Here is an 11,347-nt window from a genome sequence, read left to right on the forward strand (position 1 = left end):
ACTGTTAAGAAAGCTGATGATAAAGTTGAATAAAAATCTAAGTCTGATTATGAAGGTAAATTAAATAACTGACAGTGATCATTACACAGTGTGGCTCTAATTCCTCACTTCACCATCTGTGTTGCAGTTTCACGTCTCCAAAATGAGCGTACGCATGGGTCAAATCTGGTGTGAGGCACTGCACATTTTCACATCAAGTTTGGATTTTATAAATCACAACCTTTGCGTAAAAAGTGGCGTACGCAAGTTTCTGGGCTCAAATTGTGCATACGCAAGTTTTATAAATCCGACCCCTGATCCAACTAACTCGCTATTGCTGGTGTTGTGTTCAGTTCTTTCATGATTTTGTGGGGTACATAGGCCAAGAACACAGTAAAATATCCCACAGATACACAGCTCAAATAAGAAAGATACTGTTTCATAACTTCTATTTACATGGGAGGTAAATGTAATGTTTCAAAGATGCTACATTCATGCTGTACAATTTTTTTGATTTGACCAAGAAATCTAACAACATTGCATTGTTTGAGGTCAACTACATATACTGGAGAAGGGATGTTCAATCCTGGTCCACAAGGGCCACTATCCTGAATGTTTAATTTGTTTCTCTGCGTCAACTCACCTGATTCAGGGACTGATATATTTCTTGAAGTTCTGCAAAAAACACCCATTCATTCAGATTTGTTGTGTTGGAGCAGAGAAACTTCCAATGGCCTTTTTTGCAATGTACGGCTTGGTCCGGCCACAGGCAGCCTGGCCTTATTCTACCTTGGCCCTGGTTGTGTTTACTTTAAGCAGAGCTGCTTCAACGTGGGTGGAGATCATCATATTAAAAACATGCCAAATCTTTTTACTTTTGACACAATGGATGACACCAAGCTGAAAGAGAAAGTACCAACAACAGAACTGGACCATCCAGCAGCATGACGCTGAAGACTTTAGTGCAAGACAACAGCGAACAGTAAGCTAATAGCAGCTAATGTTAGCTTGTTGTTTAGTTGAACTTGTGTGAAAAAATGTTAGTTGCTGCAAACTATTTAAGAAAACCTACTCTAACCTATGTGACATGACTTCCCTGGTCAGTGAACCAATCAACGGGCAACAGCTGATGTCAAACTGGACCAAAGCAGCCTGGCCTAAATAGAACCACAGGTCTCTGGGTTCCAGAGATCAGGCTGAAATTGGGCCATTATGGCCAATGCAGGCACACAAAACACAGGTATGAACACAGGACCGGCTTTACAATGCAAAAGTCATAAAACATGCAGGATAGTGGCCCTCAAGTACCAGGATTGGAGAGCCCTTAAAATAAAACAAACCTGAGATTAATGACACTTATCATTTTTCAAGATAAAGGCCAATAAAACTGGGCTAAAATTTCATATTCATGCAGTTGCACACTGTTAACAACAACAATACCAACAATGTTAGTGACTGTGCTGGCATAAATTAGATTATCGGTGTCAGTAAATTAAGACTCACAATATCTCAGAAATATTAAGTCTGGATAACATTAAAGTCGGTGATTCTATTTCTGCAACAACATAAATTTACTTTGTTCTTTAACAAGTACAAGCTGTAAAGCGCTCAAACATTTTTAGGTAAATTGAAAACATTATTTTTGAAATGTCACTGCCAGCTCATGTTAGAACGACTCAACTTAATTTCTGAACACTATATCAGATTACCTGTTGTGACAGACTTTTTTTTTTTTCCCGCAGTGCAGTAAGTGTGTCCCAGCTTTTGAAGGGACAGCAAAGTGAGCAGGGCTGCTCCGCTTGGAGGAGTAAATTAAACCATGTTGTGTTTATTATAAAGTCTTTGGCTCTGGAGGGGCTGTCGGCTACGAGCTGTCAATCATAGAAACGCACGGGAAAAGCCTTTAAATGTGGGTGTGCATGCAGACAGACACATTCGCAAAAAGAACTAAATGTAAAGATATAAAAAATGTGTCTTTTCCCTTAACATCTTTTTCTCTTTCATCCTCAGTCTCTTCTCCTGACCTACTTCCATTTTCTAGTCTTCTCTCTCTCTTCCCAACATCAGTTGTGCCATTGTTCTTTTCCCTGTAACCTGTCAGTATTTCTCTGTGGCTGTCAGCAATCTTTGTTGAGTTAATTACAAAGTTTATTTACATTTTGCTTTGGGACATTTGACCTCCATCAGTGTTATCTGTAAGGCATTCCCAAAACACTGACAGACTAAAGAACTTAAATAAAATGTGAGGTACATAGAAGGTTTGGTCTGCATTTGGACATGTGCATTGCTAGTCCAAATGTAGACCTGCAATGAGTTTGTAAATGGATTTTAAAGGAGACGTGTTTTGACATGTGAGTAGAATCAATGTTATCAAGCAGTTGCTGCAATTTCAAAAATATCAGTCAACTAGTGAGTCAAGGTCATCGGACATGGAGGATGTCTTGTAGACCTGTTAGTAGTAGCAGTATTTGATGAAATTTTATAGGGGTGATACTGTAGATTTTCATGAATTTGGGTGGTCAAATCGGGCAGTAACCCAGCATATGGCATGTAAAATAAGTTTTGAACACGTCAACATTTTTCTCAGTAAATATATTACTAGAGGTGCTAATGACATGAAATTTTCACCTGATGTCGGTAACAACCCAAGTGATCCATACATACAAAGAAATCAAACCATAAATGTCCAGAAATGAAGTTATTTGTAATAATGTGGAATGGCACAGGGAAAAAGTATTGAACACATGAAGAAAGGGAGGTGTAAAAAGGCATGGAAAGCCAAGACACCAGCTGAACTCTCTCAGTAATTAGAAAGCAAGCCTGCCCCTTGTCAGTGCAAGTTAATATCAGCTGGTTCAGTCCCAAATGATGGCCATGTATCACACAAGAAACATCTGATGATGGGTAAAAGTAAAGAGCTCTCTCAAGACCTTCACAACCTTATTGTTGCAAAGCATAATGATGGCATCGGTTACAGAAGAATGTCTAAACTTCTGAAGGTTCCAGTGAGCACTGTTGGGGCCATAATTCAGAAGTGGAAAGAACATTATTTCACCATAAACTGACAACGACCAGGTGCTCCTCACAAGATTTCTGACAGAGGAGTGAAAAGAATTATCAGAAGAGTTGTCCAAGAGCCAAGGACCACTTGTGGAGAGCTTCAGAMAGACCTGGAATTAGCAGGTACGATTGTTTCAAAGAAAACAATAAGTAATGCACTGAACCACCAYGGCCTGTATGCACGCTCACCACGCAAGACTCCACTGCTGAAGAAACAGCATGTTGAAGCTCCTTTAAAGTTTGCTGCACAACATTTAAACAAGCCTGTGTAATACTGCGAGAATATAGTCTGGTCAGATGAGACCAACATTGAACTGTTTGGATGCCAGAATACACATCATGTTTGGAGGTCAAATGGCACTGCACATCAGCCCAAAAACACCWTACCAACAGTGAAGTTTGGAGGTGGGAACATCATGGTGTGGGGCTGTTTTTCAGCATATGGTACTGGCAAACTTCAAATAATTCAAGGAAGGATGAGTGGAAAAATGTACAGAGACATTCTTGATAAAAATCTGCTTCCATCTACCAGGATGATGAAGATGAAACGTGGCTGGACATTTCAGCAAGACAATRAGCCCAAACACAAAGCCAAGGAAACTCTCAGTTGGTTTCAGAGAAAGAAAMTAAAGCTGCTGGAATGGCCCAGCCAATCACCTGACCTGAATCCAATAGAAAATCTATGGAAAGAACTAAAGATCAGAGTTCATAGAAGAGGTCCACGAAACCTTCAAGATTTGAAGACTGTTTGTGTGGAAGAATGGGCCAAAATCACACCTGAGCAATGCATGCCACTAGTTTCTCCATACAGGAGGCGTCTTGAAGCTGTCATTGACAACAAAGGCTTTTGTACAAAGTATTAGATAAATTTCAGTAAGTGTGTTCAATACTTTTTCCCTGTGCCATTCGACATTATTACAAATAACTTCATTTCTGGACATTTATGGTTTGATTTCTTTGTATGTATGGATCACTTGGGTTGTTACCAACATCTGGTGAAAATTTCATGTCATTAGCACCTCTAGTAATATATTTACTGAGAAAAATGTTGACGTGTTCAATACTTATTTTACCCGCTGTATGGCGTGTACGAATGTCACAGTTCCTCCATGTTGAAACCAACTAACATGCTATGGGCATTTACACATGTGACAGTTCTGGTCACTTATCACACAAAGAGATGGATCATTCCCACATAGACAGGTGTGGGCCACATCTGGTGTCAAACTGGTTCTCCTGGCATGGCAAGTGTTTTTCCAACCAAATGTGGGCCAAGTCTGACAATGATGGCATAGTATAACTATCCCAGTTGTGGTTTGGTTTATGGGGTGCTGGCTCATGCATGGACCAACTCTGGTAAACCACATCTAGGCCACCAAAGGGCTGTCATTCTTTGTGGTATCTGGGCCGAGTGCCCGAGTGGGCCAGACAAATTTTGCTATGTAGGCTTGATTGTGTGCCAATCATTAAAGAATGCAAAGATATACGTGCCTGTCAAAAAAGAACCAGGCATTGGACTCTTTACAACACAACACTGTGTCTCAGGCTGGAGCAAAGACACTTAGAGTGGCGCTGCTAGACACAGACTGATGATCCTCTTAGCACAGAGGTGTACATATATGGGGGTGACAGTGGATCAGGAGGTATGGTTCATCCTGTAAGCAGTGGGTTACCAGTTTGAACTCCTGCTCTGTCCAGCTATTATGACCTCGGGCAAGACACTTCACCTGCTTTGCCTGCTGGTGGTGGTCAGATGGCTCGGTGGTGCCGGTGTATGGCAGCCTCACCTCTGCTAGTCTGCTCCACAGCAGCTATTAGTGTGTGAATGTGTGAATGAATGAGTGAATGACAGTGGTGTAAAGCGCTTTGGAGTCCTTGGACTTGATAAAGTGCTATGTAAGTTCAGACCATTTGCCATTTACAAATGGCACCATGGTACGGGAAGTCCAGCTCTGATTTGGGAAGCCTGACGGTGTAGCACTACCTCAGAGTCATCCTGTGTTTGCATGTCTTATCCCTAAGATGACAGCCCCCAGTTATAGTCTACTAACACACTTGTCCTCACACATCACTATTTAGTGATGCATCATGATGTGGTTCTCCTATGGTCAGCCATAACTTGTAGTAACTGTGGTCTGATTTGCTCCAGCAGAGGATAAAGCAGGTGTATGACTGTTTCTTACTCAATTCCTGTCTGTTTCAAGGGCAGACGAAGCGCCACACCCTTCTGACAAAGAACCAGCAGTGTACTCGTACTGACGCATCTGATATTACAATCATTGGATGAGAGACAAATGACCTTTCATTATGTGGATACTCATTTAGTTTCCCTCACACTGTTTGGTTGCTCAACGTTGTCAGCAAGCGTAGATAATTGAGGCATTACAGTTTTTATGTCCACTTAATATACACACGGCTGATTTTACACAAAGACTTCAAGGTGCTTCTTTGATCTCTCTCAGATTTTGTCTTCTTTGGTTCTCTTTCATATTTTCAGACATCTCATAAAATTACAACCTAAATGCACTTTCATCATTTAGGCTGCATTGCTTCCGTCGCTGTCCTGTTTTGTGGTTGTTTGATTTTTGCCATTTTTGTTTCCTTTAAACTTTTCCATTGATCTGCGGAGAGCTCCAACCCCGTACGACACATCCAGTCACAGCTCGGCTTTTAACATCCTCTCATTGTTTAACAGTGCTCGGCAGGGACAGGGTTAGTTGAGAAGCTTCAGTTTCCTTTTAAACATTCATGTGATCACGCCAGCCGCTTTGACCCACTTTGCTAACAGCTGAGGCTTCCTGCTCTCCGCTGTCTCTTTAAATGCAGGGTCAAAAGGTACGTCACATCACTGGATACTGTACACTCAACACCTGGGAAAGATTAATTGATTCCTACTTTTTTTCTTAATAAACTTGGAAGCAGGTGAGATGAAAACGTTGCAGCAGATTTGCATAAAGATCTGTGGGCAACAACTTGAACTAATGAAGGAGCTCATAATTTGATTAAGATGGTAATCTAGTTGTGAGGTACTGTATAAAACATTTACACTAATTTTATTTAATCCAGAAAGGCTTTGCATAAATAATGCAGGATATTTTGATTAGTTTATGTGGTTAACTCAGAGGGAATAACAATAATGTTTTGAGAAATGTGTGTATTTGCTCAAAACTAGATGAAAACAGATTGATTTTTTGCAGGTGCAGTACACAATTAAAGATAATTACAAAAGTGCTGGGTGGCATCTAGTTTATTTTTGTTGTTCCAGGGCTGGCATACGAGTAAACAATTTCTGAACAACAAGAATAAAATGGCAACATAACAGGCCTATGGGATAAATCTTGTGCCAGCAGGAATTGAATTTGAATTGATCAGATTGAATCTGTATGTGCATAATTTGAAATGAATGCATTGGTTTGAAAATGAATTTTTCAAAATTGAAACAGAATTTAATGGTTTGAAACTGAATTTAGTGTTTTGTATCTGAATTAATTTGCTTTCAAACTGTATTTTGGTCTATTAAAAGTTCAGTTTGACTTCTTTCAATTTCAGTTCCAAAATTCAGATTTTTGTGTCACAAGCAAGCCAGAGTAATGAATCACAGATCCATAGATTTATGTTTCACTTAGGTGACACTTCCCTTTTGTAATAGCCTGGCCCTTGCCTTCTTACGCAGTTCAGTTCAATTCTAGTTTCCCTTCTCTGCTCCATCTGGAATTTCTCCCATAGACAAGGATCTCTTCGGGAGAATTTTTGTCCGGGCCAATCGTCTGACCAACGTTGATTTTCTGTGCAGTGTCTACTTGTAGTTTATTTTACCTGGGCCAATCAGCAAACAGAAGGAGGAGTTTTAACGATGTCGATTTTCTGCGCAGTGTCTACTTGTAGTTTATTTTACCTGGGCCAATCAGCAAACAGAAGGCAGAGTTTTGAACAACATTGATTATCTGCGCAGTGTCTGCTAGTTATTTTAGCNCAGTGGAGGAAGTGAATGAAGCCAGTCTGTGTTGATAAGGCTTCCAAATTAAATTCAATTTGTCTAACAAAGCAGCAGCTCTCATTTACAGTCGTCTCGTTCAGCTCGGTACTTTTCTCCTCTCAGTAGGGTTGTTTACAGCACATGCAATTTCTGGTTAGCTTCTTAGCTTAGCCTCCTTCACAGTGACGTCCATCGTGACCAACCAATCCAATCATTTTAAACTTTGGCAGAGGCCACGCCTCCAGAAAGAATCGCTCCTGTATAGCCGCGAGTCCAGACCCTCGTACGAAGCAAAGTGAAAGACAAGGGTCTGATTTACCAGGCTACTTCCGTATGTAACAGAGTTGATGCAACCCACTGTAAATGGGACAAAAACAGACGGTTATTTCATTGGAGTGATTCATTTTACCTATATGTAGAAAATGTTAATTTACATCACATCATGGATCAAATATTGATCAGATGCTGCTGCTGACTGATCCATGATGGGATGTAAATGTAACATTTTCTTTAGGTAAAATTAATCACTGCAATAAAATAACTGTCTGTTTTTGTCACTTTTATGGTGGATTACATCAACTCTGTTACACACAGGAGGGAAACTTCACTAAAGCGAAACGTAAATCTGTGGATCTGTGTTTGATTACTCTGGCTGGATTTCTCAAGGACCAGGATGTGTGACACAAAAATTAGAATTTTGGAACTGAAATTAAATTATGGAACTGAAAGTGAAAGAAGTCAAACTGAAATTGTAATAGACCAAAATACAGTTTACAGGCAAATTAATTCAAATTCAAAACTTTAAATGCACTTTAAAATCATTAAATTCAGTTTCAATTTAGTGACATTTATTTTCAAACCAATGCATTCAGTTTCAAATTATGCACATTCAGATTCAATCTGAGCATTTCCAATTCAATTCCTGCTGACACAAGATTTATCCCATACAGGCTGGCTCAAATGGTCCGATGTGGACCATTTTCAAATTGAAGAAGTGAAGACCTTGCATTAGCTCAGGTTCAAGTTATTTTATTCATGCCCTTAGGTCAGTTGGCTTTGCAGTGAATTTTCCCCCATACATCCATACACAACCACATGGTAGCACAAACATAACATACCAAACCCCATGCCAGTGAGTGCTCAAGGCTTCTATAACATTTTGTTTTACCGCCTCCCAGTGGGAAGTATCTGGAACTCACCCTGTAAGGGATGGGAGTCATCCTTTAAAACAGAAGAAGCTATCCTCTGTAGCTGCAGTACAAGGATGCTGGAGATGCAGAGACTTCCCAATCAGTCGAGGGGACTGTTTAACAATTAAGTTTAAGGAATTTGTTTGCTTTAAGGATATATGACCAAACCATACAACCAACAAAAAGATTATACAGTTTCAGTAAAAGTGTGGTCAAACATGGTTATAAGAGGTAGGTCAATATGAAAGTGTGTAAGTTTCCTTAAACAGTGCAAACTCTGTTGACATTTTTTGCACACCGGTTAACAGTTAGCCTTAAAATTAAATTTATCATCTACATTTGTTCCCAACTATTTGTAAGAATTCACAACTTCAATAGCTTCTCTTTAATTACAGTTTCATCAAATGACGTTATAGTTTTAATAAAATCGGTCCTGTGGTTTTTGAGATATTTTGCTAACAGAGTGATATTTGCGATGGCAGCACGGCCAGTCTCTACATGGAGGAATTGGAGAAAGTTAAGCCTTGTTTTTTGTTGTTCTGTCTGGTGCACAATTTTTAGTTTTTAATCAGAAAAAAACCCCATCCCAATCACTTACATCAGGGACGGGCAACTGGCTAGTCTTTTTTTTGTCTTCTACTTCCCTTTTACTTCCTGTGTCTAGTTATTAATATATGTTAGTGTTCTAGATTTATATGTAAGTGAAACAATCCAAAAATAAAAAAAAGAAATCCAGTTTAAAACAAGTTCAGATTTTGAATAACAGATGTTGGCAGCTGGTAGCTAACTGGCTCCCAACAGTAAACACTCAGTAGCACAAAGTGTATTTTTCCCCCACTTTGTTTCCTGACTCTATTTAATGGCAGCAGTGAATCATTTGGACTAGTTGGCCTGGCTTTCCATTGAAACGGCCTAATGCTGCGAGGCAGTGGGTATTGTGTGTCTGAATACTGGCTTTGTTTGACTGCAGATACAATGACCGGAGCTACAGCGTGGTCAGAGGCAGATATGTCGACCCGCGTATGAATACGAGAGGGGAAACTGCCCAGAATACATACAGCGCTGTGGTCAAACAATGGGGAAGTTTTCATTAAGTCTGGTATCTGTATATACTGTTTGTGCCAGTGGAGCAGACTTCAAAGATATTATTAACCGCTGGCACACTGAGAAGACATAATGGGGAGCGGGACTGACAATAGTGAAATGTGTGAAAATGTGATTGGCTCAGCTCTGCGCTGGCACGGTCCGCCATTGGTGCCAGACAAAGACATGCATTCTGAGAAACTGGCAGGAAAACTAAGTCACCTACATAGTTATTTATAATGAAATACATAAACACACATTTGTAATTTCTTGAAAAAAATGCGTATTTCACTGATTTACATGCTAAAATTGTGTGAACTGTTAATACTTGGATTATGTGTTGTGGATGACTTCCATCTACTACTACACAAAATCTGAGTCTAGTGTCTGTATACATGGCAGAGTTATAGTCATTTTTGTGTTTGTCAAAGTTGATTAAATAAGGCGGCCATCTTGAATGAGGTTGGCTCCATAAACTAATCAGCTCTACATCCAGTAAGATCTTTCCCCAAGTTTCAGTAAATTGTGCCCAGAGGTTCATGGGATGTTTTGCTAACAGACACACAAACTGATGCACGCACACAAGCAATTACATAACCTGTAAAGAGAAGGCACTGCTGCTGACAACTGACCAAAACGTCTTGAGAAGCGTGTAAGTCAACACGAGAGGATGTTGACCAGCTGACTATAAATGTGTGTGTGATAGAGATGATGGGCACGACACAGGGGAAATTTGCTCCCAACATAAATGTGATTTTAAAGAGAGCCTGGGGGGCACTTCCTGGTTTTCAGTCCTCCTCTTGTCCTGTTTTCCTTGTCCTCCTTGCACTCTTTTGAGACAACCTCTTCTTCCAACCTCCCGGCCCCATAATTATACTTTCAGTCGACACTTCGACTGAAACCGTTTAATAAGCTCAGCTTCTAGCGAAGGTGCAGGGTCAGTCCAAAATGTTCTAAAATGACATGAAAAAAACTGTTTCCACTGAATAAGTTTGAACTCCAAGATGTGTTTGCCACGGTGTAACAACAGACGTCTAAGGCTAATTAAAAATTAGCACACTACTTTAAGAAGGAATCTGACTTCTCTCCTCTGTAAGATAAACTCAACCTACAGCATTTAAATCAGTTTGATTTAAAAAGAGCACATCTCCTCTCAATGAAACAATTCATGAACAAAACTTGTCTTCAATCAAGATTTTACACACAAGTTCTATTTCTATTAAAATACATTCAATGACTTCTCCTAAAACAAGATTATCTCATTTAAATGAACCTATGAATATTGTACATGACTTAAGTTGGTCCTTTGAAAGTATGGTTCTGTAGAAAGGTTTAAACAATGAATGTCTTACCTGCTGTATGTAGAGCATTGGCCGTTCACAGTTTGGAGAACCAGAGACTAATTCAGACTGGATTGACAAGCTAACAGAAAGTTTGAGCAAGGCCATGAAAAAGGGGATGAGAGCTATTTTTAAACAAGTTTTAATCACAATTTATTAAATTAAAAACTTGAATTATTTTAAAACTTTTACTCTTCTGCCATGTAGGCTGGACTGGTAATGCTACAGCTAGCTGTTTCTGCTGTGATTTGTGTCTACAAATAACCAAAGAATTTCAGAAACACAACTATGTAAGGCAAAATTGACATTGGTGTAAATCTTGAAATTGGGGTTGTTTTAAACTGACAGCAATTCATGGTCCTTGGCCTACTCCAAGTATCTGTTTGGCAGAGCTATCCACAACATGTTACATATTGACTGTTCACCATATTTCTACAGAACCTCACTTCACACTAAACCAATGGTGTCCAAACTTTAGAGCTTCAGACTCCAAAAACAATAGGAACAGAAACTTAGTGTCGTGACTACATTTGGTCCAAATATACAATTATTGTAATTAGGCTGAATGAGCACCACAAACATTAGACTCAGTTTAATGGCTTAAAGCATAGTTGTATCTCTTGCAACAATTCATGGAGAAAAAATGCTTTTAGCAAACAATTTCAAAATAAAATTTGACTATGGAAATAATCTTAACCATAATCTTAACCATCAACCAA

The sequence above is a fragment of the Austrofundulus limnaeus genome, unplaced genomic scaffold (genome assembly GCF_001266775.1).
Source record: "Austrofundulus limnaeus strain Quisiro unplaced genomic scaffold, Austrofundulus_limnaeus-1.0 Scaffold715, whole genome shotgun sequence".
Classification (NCBI taxonomy): Eukaryota; Metazoa; Chordata; class Actinopteri; order Cyprinodontiformes; family Rivulidae; genus Austrofundulus; species Austrofundulus limnaeus.